Source organism: Lutra lutra, chromosome 3 (assembly GCF_902655055.1).
Source record: "Lutra lutra chromosome 3, mLutLut1.2, whole genome shotgun sequence".
NCBI lineage: Eukaryota > Metazoa > Chordata > Mammalia > Carnivora > Mustelidae > Lutra > Lutra lutra.
The window spans coordinates 98430757-98455245 of NC_062280.1; the positions used below are offsets into that span (position 1 = coordinate 98430757).

Consider the following 24489-nt stretch of genomic DNA (forward strand, 5'->3'; position numbering starts at 1 on the left):
TAGGAACCTGGACAAAGCTACTTGGTCTTTCTCAATGTCTGGTGGTAGAGAAGAAGGTCTTATGTTCATTTCTCTTGTTATAATTGGTGCTTTTAAAAATATGGTCTGAGGGGGGTGCCTGGGTGGCTCAGGGGGTTGAGTCTCTGCCTTTGGCTCAGGTCATGATCTCGGGGTCCTGGGATCGAGCCCCGCATCAGGCTCTCTGCTTGGCAGGGAGCCTGCTTCCCCCTCTGTCTCTGCCTGCCTCTCTGCCTACTTGTGATCTCTGTCTGTCAAATAAATACATAAAATCTTAAAAAAAAAAAGAAATACGGTCTGAGGAGCACCAGCTTGAGAACAATGTGGCCCTCTTCTCAAACGTGCAGATTCTCAGGGCCCCTAGACACTCGCTCTAAAAAGCCAAGGTGGTTTGAACTCTGAAGTGTGCCCATGTCACTCTTTCTAAATTCTCTCCTGCTTCCTATTTCTGACTATATTAACTTGTGTGGGGTGGACTGGCTGGCAATAGGCGATCTCTTAAGCACTGGCACAACCATTACCTCCACAGGGGGGAATAAAAAACAGATATTAAAGCAGAAGATTATGAGTTACTGAAGGCTCTGTGTAAAGGGAAACAGGAAACACTTAAATGCCTGCTCTTCAATATTTTCTCCGCACAATTGGATCTTGCCCATCTCCAAGGACATGGGGAATTTACTCCACCGGTGATGCTCTGGGCATAAGTCCCGTGAACTTGATTCCCATGGTCTTTGCATTGGTTTTGAAGCCTACACTAATCTCCTTTAAGAGCTAAGCAGAACAGCTGGGTTATGGGAGGGAAAGATATCACACTAGTTTGATATTGAAGTCTGAAGTTCTGTTGAATGACTACTGTCATGTGTCACATATCAGGATCAGAAATGAGTGCTTTAATGATGACTACACGCTTCTAATTCCAATTTGTCATCATTCGGATTGGTTTATCAAATCTCTTTTTGGTTCACAATCCTCCACAAATGGTGGAGCTACTTCTTACTATTGTGTGAGCATAGTTCAATTATTTAAGTAACACATCTCTGTGGGCCTCAGCTTCCTTAGTTGTAAAAGGGGGAGTGAGAATAACAGTATGTAACGCACTGGGTTATTTTAAAGGTAAATTAGGTAATACATTTAATGCAAATAGCACACATAAATGCTTCATAAATGGTGGTAGTTATATGTGTTTCAGGGGATAAGAGGCAAAAGAGAGGGGAAATCAGACACTGGAGGTAAAAAGTACACCTGTGATGATAGTTTTGGTATGTCCCCAATAATACACAGCCATCATACAGCAAGCATCTCTAAGGGACCTCTAGGCTGTGTTTCACACCTCACAGATCTGATTACCATCTCTGACTTTAGGGATTTTCCAGAAAACACTCAACCATGAAGAATAAAGTACAAGACTTTTTGAAAATGGAGCAGATAAATAGACATTTACATTCATATGCTTTTTATAACACCACCTGGCAGTCCTCCATGGGTGAGGGATGGTCTTTTGGGAGAGTGGGGATTGCCTGAATGAGGCTAGGGAGGCCCTGGCAGGGGAGGTGAGCTCAGCACCTAAGCAGGTGAGGAGATAATTTAGGCAGTAGCAACAATGACCACCTGGTAGAGGGAGGGAAGACAGTGCCCCCCCCCATCATCTTTCCCTTATTTAATTTTATACTAAGTTGAAGTCAAGTTTAATACTTGTCTTTAACTTTCACTTAAGACAGTGTGACCCTATCACACCTAAGGGGCTCCAAATGTGTATTTAAACAGAATCTGGCCTCAGGTTCTTATAATGTGTGAATTATAGCAAAAAAAAAAAAAAAAAACAAACATGCAGGAAATATGGACTGTGCTTTCCTTTTCTTGAAATTATTACAGACATAAGATATTTTCTCACTAAGACAAGACTCCAGAAGTTTTCTCTAGAGGAATGGAAATAGTGCTTTGAAAAAAACCAAGCTTACCTTGGTGGAAATTTTCAGTCATTCTTTCTGGTGGACTTTTTCTCCATAAAGAAAAACATCGTGTCTAATGCATGGCTTATGCCTGTGGGTTTCCGTTATAGAGGTCTTGTCGGCCGTGTGTAGAGGAGACAGACCTGTGCATTGTGCCATCACTCCAGGCCCCTGAATTTCAAAGCCTGGAGTCCTTAACATAGCTCTGAAGACACTCTATGGATTAGACTTTTCCAACTTTTCTCTGGAGAGTTCCTTAATGTTAGACCAGCCCTGACAAGGAGCTGGGCCAAACTGTGCCCTTACAAGCTTTCTGACTTGTCTTCCTGTGCTTGCTAGCAACCAGCGAACAGAGCCAGAGCGGCTCATACTTGTCTTACCTGAAATTCCATTTGTCAAACAACAATTGCACAACAGAAAGGTCAGCACTTTATGTCCTGAACACTTAACTTTAATCATTGTTTAAGGTAGACAGAGACTCAGAGGTTTTCAAACCAGTCTTCCGATGTAATAGAAAAGGGGATTGGCCGTCGGATCAGGAATGAAAAATCCAGTGTTTGGTTCTCGCATCTTCTTTACCCCATTCCAACCCCATGTGCTGAAGTATCCTTGTAGGAACCCTGAAAAAAATGTGTTCGATAGATAGGTCTTTAGTGAGCATCTACTTTATGTCAGACATTTGTTGAAAAAAAAAGTAGTTGGTCTCTTCTCGTGATTTATTTTGAAAATTATACAATCATGGACTTTTATTATTTTTAATAACAAAAGTGGAACATGGTCATTGAAAAAAAAATCAAACCACCCATAAGCATACGGAAATGAAAGTTCCCCTTATCTTACTCCCCAAGGATAGCTGCTGTTCATAATTGGCATGATTCCTCCATCATATGCTACATTCTTCACTGCAATTTGCTTTATTCATTCAACAAGCAGCTCCTTCTTTCCATATCAGTATATGCACAGTTAGCTCAATTTTTTCAACCCCTTCTAAGTTTTCTGTACTGTGCATGTACCCTAATTTGTATACTTACCTTTTTTCATACAGATGGATATTGAAGTTATCTCTGTTTTACTGGTTATAAATCATGCTGCTAAGAACATTTTTGGGCTTATATCCTTAAGCTCTTTTGTGAATTTATTGGTGGGATCACTCTGGAAAAGTGGACTTTCTGGCTCTAAGGGTTTGGACCTAGAAAATCTTTAGGCATTTCTAATTTGCTTTCCATAAATACTGTGTTGGTTAAAACTCATAGGAGCTATGCACTGTCTTTATGTGATTCCTATATGAAATTGTAATATTTGGGGACCTGGATACCCCCTCCACTCAATAATCTACCACTGCTCTTTGAGAAAATAATTTTGAGCATCCACTGTGGAAAAGCATTGAGATGTGAGGTCATTGTTTTCCAAGGGCCAGGAGAGTGTTTAATCTAAATACAGACCCCATTCCCTGGAATCTGCCAACCTTATTCCTGCCACCATTCACAGCGCCCTACCCCCATTTGGGCTGAAGATTGACTATGGCAGGCGATTTGAGGGTAAACAAATAACACAACACAATGGTTGCCCTCAAAGCCCTTTCAAACTGGGTTGGGGAGACAGAACACAGATGACTACAAAACAAGCTAAAAATACAAGTCAGTATATAAAAAGCTGCAAATAAATATAAATAGTCAGCAGCATCATAGCAGTGCGGAGGAAGGAAGGAGAACAGTGGTCTAGGGTGTTGAGCTTCAGGACAGAGACTAGGTGGAGGATTTGTGGTGGGGAGAGAACTAGCAGGAGCCAGCTGACAGAAGGAGAGCTTCCAGCGGAAACAGGCAAGTGCGTGCTCACTTTTGTCTTGCTGGCTCCAAGTGGCCTGGGGCTTACAATAGTCCTTGCGATTATTATAGACACTTGGCGGAGATTTTGGGGCGGGGGCATGATGGGGTGGTGCAGGTAGGTCATTAAAATTTTGAGAATCTGGTGAAATAAGGTGAAGGAGATCAAGAGCACGTTTATCTTGATGAACATGGAATACTGTATGGAGGTGTTCAATCAATATACACCTGAAACTAATAGAACACTTAGCTATATTGGAATGAAAATTAAAAAAAAAAATTAAGAATCTAAAGAAAGCTTTTAGCACTCTTCTCAGAAAAAAAAGTGGGGGGTTGCCTGGGTGGCTCAGTGGGTTAAGCCTCTGCCTTCGGCTCAGGTCATGATCTCAGGGTCCTGGGATCCAGTCCCGAATCCAGCTCTCTGCTCGGCAGGGAGCCTGCTTCCCTCTCACTCTCTCCGCCTACTTGTGATCTCTCTCTGCCAAATAAATAAATAAAATCTTAAAAAAAAAAAGAAAAGAAAAAAAATCCACCTATGTGCACATAGATACAAAATTCTGCTTACCACGCATGGAACATTTTCTTCTACCCCAAGATGAAAAATTTCAGAGCATGGCTAAAAAGAGCGGCACCCCAAGACAACCCATTTAGGAAAGGCATTAGGCAGGTGTGTATATCACAGCAAAAGCTCTTAGGCCACACAAGACATAACTAAGACTCATATTTGTGAGTCCTCAAACTCTGAAGCAGGCTGCAAACAGGTGGGTAAACAAGTCCATGGGACCCTGCTGGCGTTGCAGACTTTCCCTCGGCATCCTCAGCTTATCCAGCATCAACGGGTGGAGGCGATTCCGTGTCTTTTTCTGGAGAAAGGCTCGGACCTGAGAAAAACCAAGCTCTTGAAAATTTGAATCAATGGGATTATTTACGCGTGTATAACTGGAATCCGCCCCGCGATGCCGATTTTGCTGCAGAAAAGATACTCTAGCTCCCCACCCCCTCCTTTCTTTTTGACAGTCAGTTAATAAAGACTCAACAATAAGCAGCTGCCAGTGATGTCATTTGGGACTTTGTCCACGGAGCTTGTATTTACAAGCTCGGAGCAACCGCGGAGCCGCAGCAGCCCCGGGAGCAAGTCTCCGCAAACTTGCTCCGAATTCGCTGCAGGACTCTGCGGCCGCTTCGGAGGTTCGGAAAAACTGAGCGCGCTCTCTTAGCGCGGCCTTTTAATGCTTCAAAAATAAACAGAGGATAAACTCGGGAAGAAATTTTTAGCTGGGGAGAGCCGTGGCTGTGTCTGTCTCCGGGACCGTGATATAGAGCGACTGAAGGGCTAACTACAAGTAAGGCTGTGGGTGTTTTTTGTTTTTGTTTTTGTTTTTTAACTCTTGTAACAGTTTTCTTATTTATACAGCTTGCTTTCCTTTTAAAGTGCGATGATGGTGTTTAGGTGTTTCTACAGGCTCTCTGGGCTGCCACAACAAGTAGGCGTCTGTTCCTAGTAATTATAGTGCGCTGAAGTTGCTAGGGTAGGTGCAGAGGACTCCTGGTCTGAGAACAGGCACCGGGGTGTAGATAACAGGGAGTGAATTCCTAGTCCTCTGTGGACTCTGCTGGGAGGTTGTGTTTTTTTTTTTTTTTCTTCTTCAAATAAAAAGCAACCAACCATATGAAAAAACTATTAGGTTGACCTAGGAATTTTAATAGAAAACGACAGACTAATTTTTAATTAACTGGGGTGCTAGAAGGGGGAAACCCACTCTCTGTTTTTGGGCTCTGATCCTTTCTGTGGCTTGTAGATTTCTAATATGTGCATGTTGTTTACAGTGTCTTGTTCCCTCCTGCCTACACCCTTTCCCCTGACACACACACACATACACACCCAGGGCTCATTCATTCTTGGGGAATTTGAAAGTATAGAAAAATGTTTTGAAACTGAAACCGTTCCTATCTGGATATTTTCCCATTGAGTATCTGGAGAAATGCTCACTGTCCTGACTTGTTTTCTGAGTTAGGAACCTGAATTAAGGTATTACTGGAAAAGCCAAATTTTGACACTCAGCTAGGTTTGGATTCGAGACCCACATCCTTTCTGACTTCCCTTTAGATGTGTTAAAACTGTCCAGATATCTCTGGGGGAATAGGAAGAGGGGGGATCCTCGTGCTTCCAGCCTGGACGCAGGCTCCCTCTTTATCACAGGTGCTCAGGGCCACCTGGAAGTCCTACATTAGAGACACCTGCGCTCGGCTGTGTGCTGTGCACTGTGGGCTGCTGGGTTTGCTCCTCAGTGCCTTGCACTCGGTAGCCCCTCGTGGCTGATTCCTGCCGTCTAGAACTGACAGCCCGGCTGCACGGATTGGCAAGTGGCTCTTAGCCTGTTAGCTCCCGCACGCGAACTCTGTGACTCACTCCCGGAGCCCAGCGTCTTCCTCACTTTGGCTGTTCTGTCACTCACCCTCAAGAACAGGGACAGCCTTCCCGGCCTTCTGCTTTTTCTCTGCTTTCAGAGAATTGTGAGAAGCCAGGGCCAGAAAGGTCCTAAAATATTCCACTGTCTTCCATGGATTTCTAGGTGGGTAGCCCGGGCATGTAGGTCAGCCCTCACTTTTTCCATCAGGCCACACCCTGCTCTGATGTAGTTCATGTATTGAAAGGCAGTGCTTTTTGTGACTTTTCTCTTAAAATAAGGGATCTGCTACTAAGATAGTTTTCAAGCTATTAGAGCTCATCCTTTTACAGAAGGAAACTTGAGGCACCAGGAAGGGGGATGGTTGGTCTGGAGTCACCTGGCAAGATGGTGGCAGAGCTACAGCTAGAGACTCCATCTCTGGTGCTCATTCCAGCATGCCTTCCACACTTCCGTTCCTAAAGATGACAGAAGAAATAGGACCCACGTGTGCTTGTAGGTCTTGCTGTAGGAACAGGGATGGTGTATGGGTAAAGTGGGGGGCCCTTCTCCTGTTTTGTCTTTGGCTCTGGGTGTGCATCTAAATGTCTCTGTTCCTCTTTGTTTTTGCTAGGGAGCCAAAGAGAACTCTGTGATTATTTTGCAGTTAATGGCCAAAAGGCAAAGTGGGGGTGATTGTGGCAGTTGAAATAATAGGCATTTTGCCTCATGTACAGGTCATGAGATGTCAGGTGGCTCCCAGCACTGACATTCTGTGCTTCCGCTTTACTTTCAAGTCTCAAACTTTTTATTATTATTTATTGACCACACCTTGCTTTTTCCCCTCCTCTCTTGAGCCCCTCTTGCCAGTAGAACCTTTTCTTCCCTTTCTCACTGATTCCTTGTCGCCCTTCCTTCTCTCACTGCAGCCTGGATCTCGGCTTCTAACATTTAGCTCAATTCCGTCCACACCCTATATTCCTTTTCTCTCTGGAACCTTCCTTGCCCCTGATATGCCTGACTTTCAGATCCCTCCATGAACTCTTGGAGTTGTAGCGATGATTTCCTGCTTTGGACCTTCGTGGTATCTTGTGTTAACTTTTGCTGTGGGATCTGGAGCTCTTTGCCACATAAATACCTCTTTCCGCTGAAAACAAGGGCTATGTTTTAACACTTTTTATATCTGCAGCCTCTAATACAGTCATTGTTCAATATGTAATACTAAATAAATGAATAAGTGAATGGCTGCTCTTAAATATCCCCTCTCCTTCATCAAACATCCAGCCCTCTGCTCTTGGTTGACAAAATTTTCACATAATTGTGCTCAATGACTTTGCAGTCTTCCTCCCTGGGGTTGAAGGTCTTCAAGGCCAGACTCCTGAGCATGCAAACAGGGCTATTCCTGATGTGATATCAGCTAGCCTACTCCAGCTCATTCTTCTCCACTCCTCGGCACGTACTTGACTATCTGTTCTGGAGCTTTCTGGCCTGACAGCTCATCTGAACCTTCCACTGGAGGTCCAAGGGCAGCAGGACATAGTGATGGAGGCTTGGTACCTGGAACTGGATGGCTCAGGCTCAAATGCTGCTTCTACCATATTCTGCCTTTATGATTGTGCTTCATTCACTTAACTTTTCTGTTTGAAGTTCACATCTTTAAGATGTGGCTAATGAGAGTGACTACCTCATGAAGACTTGGGGTGGATTACATAAATTAATATAGCTAAAACACTTAGCACAATGCCAGGCATATATTAAGTACTAATGAGTATTAGCTGTTGTCATTATTATTTACCTTGCAGATAGACGCCCGTGTCCTACTCGACTTAATGAATCAGCATCTTCAAGATGGGATTCGGATCCAGGCATTGTTAAATGTTCCTCTGGTGATTAGCATGGAAATGATTGGCTTAGCTACCCACGCTGCTTTCTGTTACCTGAACAAGCTGGGCTGCTATGTTCTTTTGCACCCCTCCACCTTTATGTTCTTGCCTGTGGTACCTCTCCATCCACCCAATTTATTCTCCCGGGCCTTGCCAAATTTGTAATCTCATGCATAGCTCAGCACCTGGCACCGAGTGAGTTCCCAATAAATGATGAAAAATAGTGTATGAATGCATGTTTCATGGGAACTGTAGGAGAAGATTCAAACTGTTTTCTTCCCCCTAATCGCTATTGAGTGATTACAGGATACCAAGCACATTTCCAAGCTCTTTGCCCATGCTGGCTCATTATGATCACAATGAACACTTTCCAGGCAAGGGTACTGAGGTTCAGAAAGATGAGGTAATGTGGAAAGGTACATGGGCGGTAAGAAACAAGAGTAGGATTTGAACCCTGAGCCTGTGGTCATAACCTTTCATTGTACTGCCCTCTGGTTATGGAAGGCATTTTTTTTCCCTCATGAGCTTTGCCAATGGTGGAACTTTAAGTTTCTTGTCTCCTCCTGGGTTGATTGGTCTGGCAGAACCACAAATCCCTTGGATACTTGTAGGTGTCCAACTGGTTGACCTGGTGATTCACATTTTCTAGTTTTTTAGAAATGTCTAACACACATGCCCAGTCCTTCGGTGTTTGTTTTTCTTTTAGTCTTAGATAGGAATCCTCTTGCAGACTAGCCCAAGTTTATGGCTAAACATCAAGATTATTTGCATTCTTGGTATGGGTGTTGATAGACTGAGTCCAGCTTGGTCAAGAGTGTAATCTAGGCAATTCAAGTTTAAAAAAAAAAAATGGAAATGATGGTTGGCCATTTGGTTGGTACCTGAAAAGTTTACCAATGGAAGTGGTAATATTTTGTGATAATGGATTTAAATAGCCAGAATGGTAGAGGCTGGACCTTGCCAAGTCCTAGTTTTTCTCTGGCGCTCTAATTCTACGAAGTTTAATGCCTTTGGAAATTTGGATTCCCAGTTGTGTTTTCTTATAGATGAAATAATAAATCTCGCAGATGCATAGAACATTACCCACAACATTTACTATGTCCCAATACATACTTGTCTAATGAAGTGTGTCGTGTCGGTTTGGAAGCCTCAATTACACAAGGTACTTCCCAGTGGTTGCATAAATTAATCTTGGTATTTTCAGGGCAAGGAATCAGCTCTCTTCTTCTTAGAAACTTTCTGGATTAGTGATTCCTTAGAGTAGAATTTGGATAGAGTATAGGAAGCCAGTGGACTGAGTTCAAGAGGAAAAGTCCCAAGCCCAACATTGTGGAATATAAGCTCAGTCAATAACACGGCAGATAAATATCATGGTGTTGAAAGAAGAGCTGTTAGTTCCGAAATGTGGGAACACAGTGTTACTGTTGAGATGCATGTCTGACAAACTGATCTATGAAGGGTATTTACTCCATTGGGCAAACTGAATCTGATCCAGGCCAGCCCAAAATATGTCCCAAGTGGTCCCATTGTCAGTGGTGATGTGTTATTATGAAATTTTTAAAAATGAAAGTAATACATGCTTAAAGCTTAGAAAACTGAATAGTGCAAAAATGTTTATGTAAATCTATAACTACATATATCACATATAAATATGTCCATGTATAGTGCTATATCTATGTATAAACATTGTATAAGGGTATGAAAATCTATCTCACAGTCTCTGAGCCACCCTCCCCTCTGTATTCCCACCCCTCAGAGAATTTTTCTACTCTTTTAGCTGCTTTTTATGTAATATCTCTAAATAATGTTTTATATCTATTTAGAATAGAAAATTGATTTATTTCCTCTTATGATAGGCAATATGTTTCTTATATCTCCCACGCCCTCTCTGTTCTCCAATCAAAAGTATTGATTACATGTACGTTTAGCGCTCATTTTTATGGTCATTGTTGAATCAAATATTTTATTACCACATTTGATTTCTGTTAAAAATGTTTTTCCTACAGTTATTAATAGCCTCATTAAAAAATTTACTTAATTTTCTAGGAATCTTTAGTTAAATTTTCCTAGTGTTCCATCAACCCTTTGATGCATGTGTCAAAGGAAACCTACTTTTAAAATGCTCTTCATATATCTATAATTAAGTTCTCAAGTCACCATACTGCCTTTTTGTCAGTTGTCAAGCTAGGGAACTTAATTATCAGTTGTGCCATATCAGAAGCAATGTAAAGGGCCTGCCTTCAACATTTTAAAAAATTCTGGTTATAGTCAATGTAGACTCATATGTAGGTGAATAGAAATGATCTGGTTTATTATAGTTGAGTAACATTCATAATTTGGTCTTATGGTTCCACGAATATTGAGTACATTTTAATGTGGTAAATATGCTTTGTTTCTGTGTACCTTTGACATCTGGAATAGCTTCATCAGAAGAGAGCAAATGATACTTCAAGTAAGTTATTTTATGAATAGCAAATGAATGGCCCACTCAAAATGACATTTATATCTTTCCTTTCTCATTTTCTTTTCACTCATTCTTTCAGACCAGATTTGTATGATCGGTAATGTGAGATACTTAGTTAAAATACTTAAAATTGTTTAAAGTAAAATACTTTAAATTGTTTAAAGGAGGCTGTGTTTTTGGAGATTGCCAGTAGAGGGCCTTATTAAACTGAATAACATTTCACATACAGACCAGTTGGAACAGTTACCTTGTTGAAGAAGCCAATTTTTGTTAGGACACCTGATCAAGAGGAGTAAAACTACCAAAGTAGTTTTTTCAAGTGCATTGTACTTCTTTCTATCTGGAAAAATGAAAAGTCTTAACTGCATTTTCATTCTTTTCTTAGGGGGAAATTGGAGAATTCAGATAGATTATTAATAGCCCAATAATCAAACCAGGACTGTGGATGCCAGGCATACAATCTACACAAGACATTTCTTTTAGAGTTGAGCACTGGTCTCTGAGCCTTCTGGGATCCAGTACTGGATGTTGAATATGAGAAAAGGAAATCCTAGGAATGATTTATACTTGCTTCCCACATTTGAGTGAGCCCCACTCTCAGCAAAAATGGGTTTTCTGTTTCCTGCACCTGGACCAGAATCTTCTTACTCTATAATAGGCCCTTGATTCAGACACAGGGAGGGAGAATCAAGAGAATCTGTGAGAGCAGGAGAGCACTTGGTATATTCCCTATCATGCTTATTTTCCATTGAGGGAAACAGAAGAGCCCTAGGGAAACTAGCTGAGTTTTCTAAAGTCATTCAGCGGCTTAGGGCAGAGTTCTTCTCTATGTACTTACTGGCTGTTTTTAGCTCCTCCTACACAATGAAATGTTTCCTTCTCAGGAAGGCTTCCTCCTCCCCACCATCCATATTGGGCAGCTCCTACTATACCTACATGGCCCCTCTACAGGAAGTCTTTCCCTATTTGTTATCCACTCTGATAGCCTCAGGTACTTGTTACCCATAGCCCCTGTCACTAGTGTAATTAAATGTATGGTCAACAGATTTGATTAAGAACATCTTCCCTTCTAAGCTATATGTTCCACGAAGGCAAAGCCTTGTCTCTCCTCTTTAATACCCAGAACAGTGACTGGCAAATGATAGGTGCCTGGCAAATATTTGGTGAATGGATGTATATAAACAAGTTTTCTGATTTTGATTTAGTGCTTTGGCCTCTCCATTTTCATACTTATGAACACATTCCTATTTATAACTCAACTGATGACATTCAAATCTCATGGCATTTGGGGGTGCCTGGGTGGCTCAGTCAGTTAAGTGTCTGCCTTCCACTCAGGTCATGATCCCAAGGTCCTGGGATCGAGCCCCACTTCGGGCTCTCTGCTTGGCAGGAAGCCTGTTTCTCCCTCTCCCTCTCCCCTGCTTGTATTCCCTCTCTCGTTGTCTCTCTCTCTGTGTCAAATAAATAAATAAAATCTTAAAAAAAAATTCAAATTTCATGGCACTCAAATGCTTATGGATTCCAGGCACAACCACATGGCATTATTTTATTTTTTTACCTAACTTTCAATGAGTGAGTGAGTGCCTGTCTCTTTCTAGTCCTGTAAACATCAATATTCATGACATTTGTAAGATGGGAGCTCTAAAGGTGTGAGAATAAAGGAAGAAGAGAAGGGGCAAGGATTTCTCTTCTCTCATTGATGAGGACAATGATTAGAAAGAAGAGAGTGTCCTGGACTGCATATTGTGCCCTTTAGGTTTCCCAGATTGGGCTGCAGAATTTCTGGATAACTTTTTCTTGAAAGTCTGTATCACAGACTAGGAAGATCAGGACCTTTGGAGTCAGTTAACGGAGTAACAGAAACCAGTAGATTCAGCTCATGCCTATGTGGCACTTACCCTTGGATATACCTGGGTTCCAGTTTCTATTTTGAACTCTAATGACATGGGTGGGGTGAGTTATTAAACTTCAATGAGCACAGTTTCCTTGCCCATAAAACATAGCAATAGCAATAATGTATTCATCTAATATTTATGAAGCACAGAACATGTCTGATCCTATTGTACTTTCTATCAATGCTGTCTCATTTGCTCCTCAAGATAGCCCTCTGAGATAGATACTACCATAAATCCCATTTTCTAGATGAGAGGTCAGTTTGTTCCAGATCACCCAGGAAGGCTTTGACTGGATATTTTGATTCTCTGACTTCCTTGTAGGATCACTGTGAGATGATGAGATGAAGTACGGGGGTGTCAGCACAAAGTAGACTCATGGTGCGTGGTGGCCAGTATCACCGTTACTGGCTTCTCACCACTGAAGTCATCCTTGTGAGTTGGTGTTTCCTAGAGGGATATGGGAGGACTGATAACACTGTGCATCTGGGTCATAGGAACTTGTTGTTTAATCCAAACACCAAATGTCAAGAGCCCTGTGTCCTCAGCAATTTGACACATACAGCCCCAAACAACTACCAAGGGGACTGCCACCCCCAACCCCCTCCTGGCCATGAATGCATTTATTACGTTCTCACCATATGGACATATTTTCATGGCTCAGCACATTGCATCTGTTTATGTGATGCCCAGCTTTACCACCTCTGCATTTTGTTTAGCAAAACTGCCAAATCCTGTGGTCTATTGTGTGTGCGGAAATGCTTATCTGAAGCAGAGTGGAACCAGGTTATAGAGTGGGATGGATTTAAGGAGTGCCAGCTCCTTTTGGTGAGGTTTTTAGTTGATGCCCTTTTTTTTTTTTGCATCCCTAGGGACCAACTTCTCTAGTTCTTCCTGCCCCTGCCTCTTTTCCATCTCTCTCTCCCTTATTCAACCTTATTTCTCCATCCTTATTTCTCTCAATCTTCCCTCTCTCTCTCTATCTCTCCTATTGTCTCCTATCTTTTGCTGTTCTCCTTCTTTATCTTCATTTCTCTCTCCTTGCCCTCATGTTCCCCAGAAAGGAGAGTAGAGGGGAAGTGAAGATGGTTGGTGTTTCTCAATGCCTGGGAAGATACAGAAGGGAGTCCTTCAGTTTTCCCATTTCTCCATAACTTCAAAACCCCTAGGGCTGTTTATAATGCTGATCCTGTTAAACAAAGAGCACATCAGAACTACAAGCCCAAATAAAGAGAGAAACCAGAAGGAACAGCATGGTGGGGTGGACTGTAATTTGGAAGGAGAATTGAACAATCCTGCGTGTAAACTACAAGAGCCAGCTGTAGGATGAAGTGACCCCATCTGCAAAGTGAAGGCAGAGATGAGATTGTCTCAAGGCCATTTCTGGCCCTGTGATCCCGTTATTCCTTAACACACAATGACCGCAGTCTGACTCACCATACAGACAATTACCCAAGCACTGAGGAGCAGAGCCCCTCCCCCTGGACAGCGGGTGCAGGTCCGGGCTGCGTGTGTGCGTGGGGGCTCTTGCTGTGTTTGTGATCCCCAGAAGTCCCATTCTCCCAAAGTGCCGAAGTGATTCGTCACTGCACAATGCTGTGTGTCCTCACAACAGATGTTACAGGATCACCCTTGAAAGGGTGTTTCCCCAAAGCATTTAATTATAACCTCCACAGAAGATTAACAGATGTTATAATTGTCTTTACTCTTTGATTAAATAGTTTCTGCATGAGTGGCTTTCTTAGATTTTCCTTCTCTGTTTTGTGTGATCCTTATAAAGAACAGACATGTGTCTTCAATTTTCTAGAGAGTTCTTCAACGGGCTTCGTAAGAGTCTTCCCAGATTCATAAATTCATTCTTTCCTACTTATATCTATCTATCTATCTATCTATCATCTCTGGAAAACCTGGGTCAGGATGGGCTGTACTTGTATAGACTGAACCATTGTTTACAGAGGGTGGCTGGGTGACGGGAATATGAACATGGTCAAGAGACTGGCCTCCCTCTTTGTCATTTGTCCATGTAACTGAGTGATGCCCTTGAATATTCTCTAGGAAAAACTGCAAAGTGGGAAAGGAAAATTCAGCAAACCTTATGCACGCCAGGTGCCAAGTGTGTGAATGAGTGTGCGAGCAGAGAGAAAAACAGCATTCATGATGTGAATGTAGATTTCTCTGGCAATATTTGGTCTGGGAAGATAAGTTATCAGCCGGGAGCCTTATCAACATCAAAAGCATTATTTTCATGCCATAGTGTAGAACCCGGAATTCTTTCTTTCCATTAGAGATGTGGTTTGTGTGCTATTACTTATTTATCTTACCTTCTGCTTAGCCCATAAGGAAGGATGATGCCACTAACCTCATGTGAATAAGAATGCTTCTTTCTTGTTGTCTCATTGTCCAAATTACTATTTCTTCCTTGAGAAAAGAAAATTAAACGGAAGGGGTGCAGACATTAGGTCAATTTATGGGTGATGAAAACAAAAGGAACGCACGTAAGGAATACAGAATCAGTGCTGTGGAGGGGTCCGCTTACTAAGAGTCTCCACCTCTCCATATGGAAACATCTGAAAAGGCCTCATAAATCAGGGCAAAGGTCAGTTCTTAGATCAACTTGAAGGAAAAGAGCAAAATAGAATTTAGCTTCCCCAGATGAATTAGTATTAAGAATTTAACAGAAAAAAGTGTTTGGGTGGGGGAATACTTGGTTGTTTAGTTAAGTAGGTCCCATGTAAATTTGATCTCTTTTATCTGTAGTTGCTAAGGAAGAGGAGGGAAGAAGAGTATTTTCTAGGTATACAATAGACACTGATTATATGTGCCGCTAGAAAAATCAAAAGGAAAAGTACCTATCTTAATGGGGATCACAACATATTGGAGGAAAGGAGGTGATCTCACATTGGACATTTTTAAAGAACACTACAAACCAATCAATATGATTATATTCTGAAGGAATGATTAGAACTTTGCCAAATTCAGAGGCTTTATAAGTACATGACAAGGATCTTGAACATTCTAAAATTTGTATCCATAAGAAATGGCTAAAGAAATTTTATTTATTCAGGTCATTTGGAGGAAGAGGATCTTTGAACTTTTTAAAAAGTATAATATAGATATAGGTAAATACATCTAAGTATACAGCTTGACCATTGCAAACCCAATAGACCTGCATTACCAGCTCTCAGGGCGAGAAATAGTAGCATCTCAGGTTTCCTCAAGTTCCCTTTCCGTTATACCTCTAAGGTAATCTGCATGCTGACTTCCGGTAGCATAGATGAATTTTGGCTGTTTTTGAACTTGATATGAATGGAATCACACATTATGTATCGTATTCCTTCATTCAGATTATATGTGTGATTCATCCATATTACATATCACATTTCAGGCTCAATGCTGTATAGTATTACATTGCGTGACTGTATCTATATCATAATCTGTTCTTTCTGCTGTTGGTGGGCATTTGGATAGTTTCCAGTTTGTGACCATTACAAATGGTGCTGCTATGAATATTCTAGGGCATGTCCCTTAGTGAACAAACACACACTATTTTCATTACTACTTAAGCACAGAAGCTATAGAGAAACAATTGTAACCTAATATTGGGTAGCACTTCTGATCATTTGAAAGTTCACAGAAAGGATCTGGTACCTTTTGAAATAGTTCCTTGTCCCTGGAAGTGCTCAGATTATAATGGGATGGTCTTCATTGAGGAAGACCATAAGCTTGAGGATTCCAAGGCCTCTTCCATCTATAGGTCTTGTAAACCCAAACTAATAAACTCTATGGAAACTGAAAGAGGAAAGGGGTCTGTTGTTGCTGTGCACCAGATGGACAGACAAGACACAAGTAAACGGGAGTGATTACACAGACAAAGCTGATGCTGTGGGGGAGGGTACAGGCCACTCCAGGAAGGGAGGCAGCTATGTGGGTCAGAGCAGGAAAGGGTGGAACTGAGTGGGGTCATAAAAAGAGATAACATATTAGTAGATGGAACAAAGTAGAGAAATTTGCATGCCACTATAGGTATGTTATAAAGTTTCTTTGGTAATCTCTACACCCAATGTGGGGCTTGAACTCACAACCCCGAGATCAAGAGTCCCATGCTCTTCTGACTGAACCAGCCAAGTGTCCCCACTGCAGGTATATTTCAGAGTGAGTACCATGTTAGTGGACACAGTTCACTCTACTAAATGCTTAGAATGCATTATGAGCACCAGAAAGCAAAGAAGAGACTTTGACCAGCCTTGTCAGAGATCACAGGATGCCTGTAAGATGCCCTGGGAAAAAGCTGTTCCACAGGGAGGCAGCCAGATAAAACTTACCGGGGTGACAAGAATGAGGCAACATTTCTGTGGGACCCATTCGGTGCTACATGGTGCTTGAACTTCTGTTCCTGTTCTCCCACACGTTTGATCCATCAGATTTCTAACTTGAGTCTTTTGCACTTTAGTATTCTTACTTCTTGTGCTTCTTCATGGTTAATCTCTGTCCCAGGTACCCCTGTCACTAGCCTATGGGACCTGCTGTTGACCAAGCACCCCCCGGAACTCTGTTCCCATCATTGCTGATTCCCCTACAGTATGGGGGCAAGGTGGTGACAAAGAATTATTTGAGGTCAAATTTCAGCTATGTCTTATTTTTTCCTACCTTATTTTAACGCTGTCTCATTTCATGAGTCCTATGTAAAAACCTATTTTTATCACATCTTATTTAAGACTGACTTGTATACAAGTCAGTACTAGAAACTGATCAGAGAGTACTTGGAAATTTGATCATGTCTCCTTTTTAGCTCAACTGCTAGGAAGCTCAGAACCAAATTTACATGTTTAATTACATGTGCTCTGTTGACTCATGTATCTTGCATGTTTGCAGTACTCCTCCTCTCATATTTGTACTTTGTTATAGACAGAATTCTAGGATGGATCCCAAGATGCTGGCCCCCTTTTATGCATGAACCTGGCATATAATTCCCTCCCTATCGACTGTGGGCAGAGCCAGAGAATATGATGGATGTCACCTTAGTGATTATGTTACATTACATGGCAAAGGTGGAGGGATTTTTGCAAACTTAATTAAGGTCCTAAAACTTGCCTTTGAGTTACTAAAAAAAAGGTGATTTTCTTGGGTGGGTCTGACCTAATCTGGCAAGTCCTTTAAAGAGAGCCTCAAGGTCAGAGAACTGAAGTTGCAGAGATTCTCTTGCTGATCTTGAAAAAGCAAGTCACCATGAGTTCTGCAGATGTTAAGACCTAAGATGTTCTGCCAACAGCCACATGAGCTCAGAAGAGGACTCCAAGTCTCCAGTGAGCACTCAGCCCTACTGACACCTTGATTTCAGCCTTATGAGACCACAGCAGAGGTCCCAGATAAAATGTCCTTAGATTCCTGACACTTGGAAGCTGTGCTGTAATAAAGGTATATTATTTTAAGCCACTTAATTGTGGTAATTTGTTGTACAACAATAGATAACTAATGCACACGTTTCACTTCTATTTCAGTTTTATCCTTTATTTATTTTGTATGTGACCTTAATTCTTCTGTGATTTGATTATAATTGAATGGATTAAGGAGTGAATTAAATATGTCCTAGGACACTGCACATCCACTTCAGAGTAACTAGGGATGGTGCTATCTTTTTTTTTTTTTTTAAGATTTTATCTATTTATTTGACAGAGAGAGAGATCACAAGTAGGCAGAGAGAGAGGGGGAAGCAGGCTCCCCGCTGAGCAGAGATCCTGATGTGGGGCTTGATCCCAGGACCCTGAGATCATGACCTGAGCCAAAGGCACAGGCTTAACCCACTGAGCCACCCAGGTGCCCTGGGATGGTGTTTTGTCCATAGCATTAAGGTCCCTCTTCTATGATTTTGTTCATGCATCTACCTCCCCTTTGGATTCCCTCTATCCTCATCTCCTCCTATCTGAACTCCATCCAAAATTAGAAGCTCAGCTCGAGTATCACATTCTCTATAATTCTTGTTGTCTGATTTTTGGAGGATCCCTCCTCCCCCATTTTTAAATCCCTACAGCTGTGGCTTCAAGTCTCCGAGCTCACAGCATCCTAATAACTTCAGGGAGGTTTTAAGAATGCAGATTCCCAGCATTCCCTTCCTCTCGCCCGCTCTAGGAATTTGGGTTGATTATTCAATTTTTGAAAAGCTTCCCAGGTGATATCAACGGGCAGCTAGGTTTGCAAAGGGTTGCCCTGTTCTTCTTAGACAACCAAGTCTTAGTACTCTGTGCATATCATGGTGTGTAATTCACTGTCCGTGTTTAAGGCTTTCAAATCTTTAAGGCAGATTTATACCTTACCTCTAGCCTGGACAGTGTGGTGTGTCTTTATTTAATCTCAATGCTGGTTTTATTATTTTTCTATTTATAGTTTCCCTTTGGCTTTACTTCCCCAATTATTTATTTTATCATTTTGTTTTTGTGTTATATTTTTGTAGGTAATTGCAAATCCTCAGGGGGAAGGATGTTGGAAATAAATAAATGAATAAGCAGAAAACCAATGTACTCTTTGCTAATAATTTAATATACAGGAATCGTGTTTCCCTGGCAACAGCAAAACTTCCTAGACCATGGACTCTGACTTAAATTTTCCTCATGCCTTCATCATAGCTCATACAATGTGAGCATATAGAAACAGTGTTCAGAAGACTCAAGGCTGTTGGTTGTACTGTTAAGAAAAGGTTCTTGCCCTTGTACAAATGGTGTTTCTTCCTCTATTTTCCCACACCTCTTTGTCTCCTTCCTTACCCCTTTCTTACATCTTTTGAGGCATTAAAGAATTGCCTTTCCCCCTAGACTCCTGTATTGGAAGCTAGCACAATTCCTGGATAAGGATTTAGAATAAATGAGAGGGCTCTATGCCTCTCAGGGTGTTTCATCTGCCTGAAATGGCTTTCCGCTGAAGTGTTTTTGTGTTGTGGTTGTAGTTTCCTGGTTCTGTCAGCAGGTCCATTCTAGACACAGGGCTGGGGGTGGACCCCTAGTCATCTGGCACTACTCTTTCCCCTTTAAAAACCCCATTGGATGTGCTGCATTCAGGACACAATGGTGCCTTTATTCAAAGCACATATCAAAGTATGATATCACTTGAAATCTTACAGATTAAAAAAAAAAAATCCTGTTCAGGATGCCTGGTGGCTCAGTCAGTTAAGCATCTGCCCTCTGCTCGGGTCATGGTCCCAGGGTCTTGGGTTTGAGTCCTACATCGGGCTCCCTGCTCAACAGGGAACCTGCTTCTCCCTCTGCCTGCATCTCTGACCCTTCCCACCCCCTGCCAAAAAAAAAAAAAAAAAAAAAAATCTTCAAAACAAAAATGCTGCAGTTCAAGCTGTATTTGGTAAGTGAAACACAACTGAGTGGAATAGCAGATTTATCATACCGAGTTGAAAGATGCTCTAGGGAAGTTCTAAAGAGGTAGGCATTGTGGAAAATCTGATAAATCGTACTCATCTTAATATTCCTTTTAGGACTTCATGACTGTTTTAGAAGTATATAATCTCTTGGGCAATGATGAGTCCCCTGATGGTTTCTCTCCACTTACCCTTTCTGCAAATCTCTTTTTACATAGATTCTGCTCAGTGGGGTACTTTTTTACCATTGGTTTTCATTGTATTTGACTGTGTCGGGAGGTCTGAACTGAGCCAGACGGGTGTGGGAAGATGAGCTCTGCGCATACGTTTGCGTGTGAGAGAGCGAGAGCACACGTGCCCATGTAAGGGTGTGCCTATACACAGATGCGCGCACACATTTGAGCTCCTGTTTCTGCCTTTTCGGTTAGACAAGAGAGCAATGTTATTTTGTATATCCTCAGATTTCCAAGTTAAACTAAAACATAGAAGATGCTTTTTTAAACTCTTATTGAGTAAAATAGTTCCAGCGTATTTTAGGTGGCATTCATCTTTTCTAGTATAATCAAAAGCACTTTTGCTTAATGAAGAGGTTTTTATGCTGTTTTTCTCAATATCACTGGGTTATTTTTAAGCCATCATAATTTTTTTTTCAAGATAAGTATGTGAATCATTGAATAGTGACCTCTTCCCCTTCCTCTGTCTTGCACGGATACAAAAAAATTTTCCTTCTGACTTCAAAATGTTTTGTGGTGTTTCTTAGGTCAGTAGATGTATACTTAGTGAGTGCTAATGGAAGTATTATAGGATGATGATCCCTAGAGCTAGCATCTAGCGCACAGCGGTGCTTAGTGTGGTGACCACTGGAGCTAATGGGAAGGGGAGGCTGCTCTGGAGGCAGCCGTGTGACTTATCACACACAGAACCATGATGCCCAGCAGTTGAAAGGAAGATGTATTATTCTCAGAGACCATGCCAGCCTTGTGGGGTCCAACACCACCCTCACTTTCTGCCTTGGCCTCCTGTTTTTTGAATCTATGCCGACCACAGGCAGAGGGAGGTAGAGACCTAAGCATGCCAGTCAGTTTCCTTGATAAAGAAGTCCCAACCTGGGAACCATCTTGCCAATTAAACAATCCAACTCAGCTCTTTCTGCATCTCCTACCACATTGACTTCAAACAGGAACAGGCAAAGAGTTTTGCCAAGAGTAGCTTACGTAGTGAGTTTTATATTGTGTAATGGATAATGAAGGAAATTGGATGAAGAAAAAATTGATTTTAGCCTCCAATTCTCCACACTAGCTGTCTTCAATACTTGGTTGCATGTCTCTCTATTTCCTTTTGGGTGTGACCTTCCTGAGACCCAATCAAGACTTTGCATGTGTTCTCATTACCTAGACATCGGAGGCAGCTCTGCCTTCCTACCAAGCTGTAATCAGACTTTCAGAGCTATTGAGAATTACCCCTTACAGCGAAGTTGTCATTCACAGAGCACTGAAAAATGGGGTCATAGGAGTTCTGGGTTGATGATACAAGATGACTTGAAAGTGAATTATTCTGTAGGAAGAGGACACTTTAAGCTAGATGTGAATTTGATTCCTAAGGCTGATAGTTACATTTCTTGGAACTTGAGGGCATCATTTTCTTCCTTTCTGAATCAAAACCATAAGCAATCATTGGAGCACAATAAGAGAGAGTCCATGATTTAGATTTACAGAAATTTGGATGGATTCTAAAAAAAAGGGGGACCTTAGATATTTATCCTAGAACCCAGTTTATCTATGAGTGTGAAGAAGTGTGCTTACGAGTGCACAATGGGACATCATTTGCAATAAAAGTTGTTTGCAGTCTAAATGCCAATAATAGGGCAAGAATCAAACAACTAACACTTTATTCACACTATGGAGCCATCCAGCCATTAAAAGAGTAAAGGAGATCTATTTGTACCCTCACATGGAAAGACCTCTTTGATATATTATTAAATAAAAAACAAACAAACAAAAAAAACACAAGTTTTCAAAGATATGTGGAATACGGTATTTTTATGTTTCATATATAATTTAATATATATAGATGTATGTAAATGCTTAATAAAGTTCTAGAAAAATAAATTAATAGGTTTTTTTTTCTTCCCTATTGAGAAGTTATAATTGGGAATGTGTGAAAAGAAAACTTTTACTGTTTTCCACATAGGTTTCTACATAGTGTTAACTTTTTACCTTGAGAATATATTCACATATTATCTTTTAAAAAGACCAGCATATGTATATGTATGTATATGTACATGTATATTTATTTTCATATACTTTAATAAGGAGGGGATACTCTGAAGGAATATTTCATGAGATCATGAGAAAAGGATTTATTTTTTCCAGATAAGTAATCCAAGTTAACCAAAGGTAGGATAAAAGAGGAACAGAATCCCAGCTTTGCTCTGGGTTGAGTTACAGTTTCTAGACATGGTAATGTTTAATTTAAGATACAATTCAAAGCTGTTAAGATACAAATCGCCAGCTATTTCCTAGTAGGTGTGAAGTGGCAGAAGTTATTTGCAAAGACACTCATTGCTTCAGAGTTTGATATCATTTTAAACAAATTGAGCTTGTCTCAAACATTCAGGCCTGGTATGGGTGACTAGATGAGCCAGGTCTGGTCTGTTTTTGAGGATGACCAGTCATGGGAAGGACAGACATGTCAGCACCTATGAATTATTCAGGAGTCTTTCCTCCAGTGGGAAGCTGGATGAAATACTTACAGAAAAAGCAGTGCACATGTAAAGAAAAAAAAATATTATCTTTAGGGAGATAAAAATTGGTTTTCATGAAAGATAATATGGGTAGATCCTGGGGTCTGGGATGGATGCAGGGGAAATGAAGACTAGAGAGGGCTGATGACCTGGGAGCACGATGACAGTTGAAAGACTAAAGGTTTTGTGTTGATGAAAAGTTTGTTTCTGGAAGCTAGCAGTGATAATACTAATTGGAACACAAGATGGGATGTGAAGCTTCTAGGGACTTACAAAAAAAGCAATTTTATATGGCTAATTTTAATAGCTGATGTGGTTGGTGCTTTGCTAGGTGCTTCCTGTGAGTTACGGAATCCTTATAGCAACCCTATGATGTAAATAGTGTTGTGATCCTACCCATGGTATTGTGGTGGTGTGAATTCCATTTTATAAACAAGGAAAGTTGAGTCTCAAAGAATATTATACAATATTTTAATATAAGACCCAAATAACTGCAGAATCCCATTATGCCAATTCTACATGAGAAGTAGATGGCCTTGAGGTCATGTCTTACATGTCTTCCTTACAAGGAATATTCTTTATTTATAATTTTCAGAGGTAAAGTATTTTGAGGAGATGATAAGAATGTAACACATATCTATCCGAATGGTCTGTAGAAATGGCGATAGGATGAAAATCATGGTGTATAAGAGGTCTAGGACATCCTGTGAAGGCTGGCTTCACCCACAGCTATGTCAGTGAAGCCAGGAAAGGGGAACCCAGAACTAGGGCTGAACTCCAAACATGGCGACGTGTTCCAAAGCTTGTTACTCAGAGACAATATGAGTGGGTACTAATACTGGGTACTGCGGTTGAAAGGGAAGTGGTGGAGGACTGTTAAGAGTGTCTATGTAGTCATGACATTACCTGGTCATGGGTCTTCACAAAGTGAAGCGACCCTAATGAAGATATGGAAACCACCTACATGCTCGATAATGCAGGATCGCGACACTTAACACATTATGTTATATCCAGTGAATGAGATGCTGTGCAGTCCTCAAAAGTGAAACTGTGGAAGAATAGTTAATGGCATGAGATGACACTACGTAATGGTAGGTGAAAGATTTTGTAGCATATTCCCAGTTTTGTAAGTATATTGCCATAGACATTTGTCATGTCTGTGGCTGCTTGTCATCTTATGAACAGCTTTTCTATTTGTGGCCATTCCTGCATTGTGACTACCTCAACCCCAACACTGAAGGCAGACCTCAGACTTCTAGCCTCTCTTGCAGCTGGGATACAGGCATAAGACTTTAGCTCCACCAACTAGATGTACTAGGTGACAGAATTCTTGCCTGAAGTGAATAAAGCATGTAGATGATCCCTGTGCAAAGCTTCCCATTTTATTGAATGGATGATGGCAGGAGCACGGAGCTTTTAGGGGTGCTGGGGGAACTCTTACGGGTGCCGGGGGAGCTGGGCTTTGGAGGTAACACAGCAGCTTCCTCGTCATCTCAGCTCTGCAGTGTGGTTTTGGGGATTGTGTCTAGTAGCTGAGCCCTGAGTCAAGTTCCCAGCCCTTCCAGACATTTTGCGAGATACCCAATAGGTTTTTAAAATAATCTCCTTTATTTCTTCATTAGTCAGCATCAGTTATAGCACAGTGTTGACACAAGTCTGTAGTTATTGTTCTTTTTCTTGTTTTCTGCAAATATTCCAACAGAAAATTGTCAATTACCTGCTATTTGCTGCAGAGGAAGCCAGGTACTAAAGGGAAAGATTCTTGTGATGTTAGCTTTACCTCTAGTGCACATGTTATGCATACAGCCAGGAATGTTTTTAGTAATTTTGGCAAGGATTTTGGCATGAGGGCATCAAGAATTTTAAGGGCCATGATATAATTAGCATACATTGCATTAAGTTTAATTTTTTTCTATTGTAACCGTCTTTGACTATGTATTACTAAATTAGACGAAGTTTCTCCTGTGGAT

The 24489-nt window shown here is 41.2% G+C and overlaps 1 protein-coding gene across 1 annotated transcript in view; it reads left to right on the forward strand.

Annotated features, from left to right (window-relative positions):
* Positions 1-4406: 4406 nt before the first annotated feature.
* NCKAP5 (NCK associated protein 5) overlaps positions 4407-24489 on the forward strand; it is a 915059-nt gene continuing 894976 nt past the window's right edge. The window contains 1 exon segment of the mRNA XM_047722528.1: positions 4407-5133. The gene's annotated coding sequence lies outside the window, so the exon portion shown is untranslated.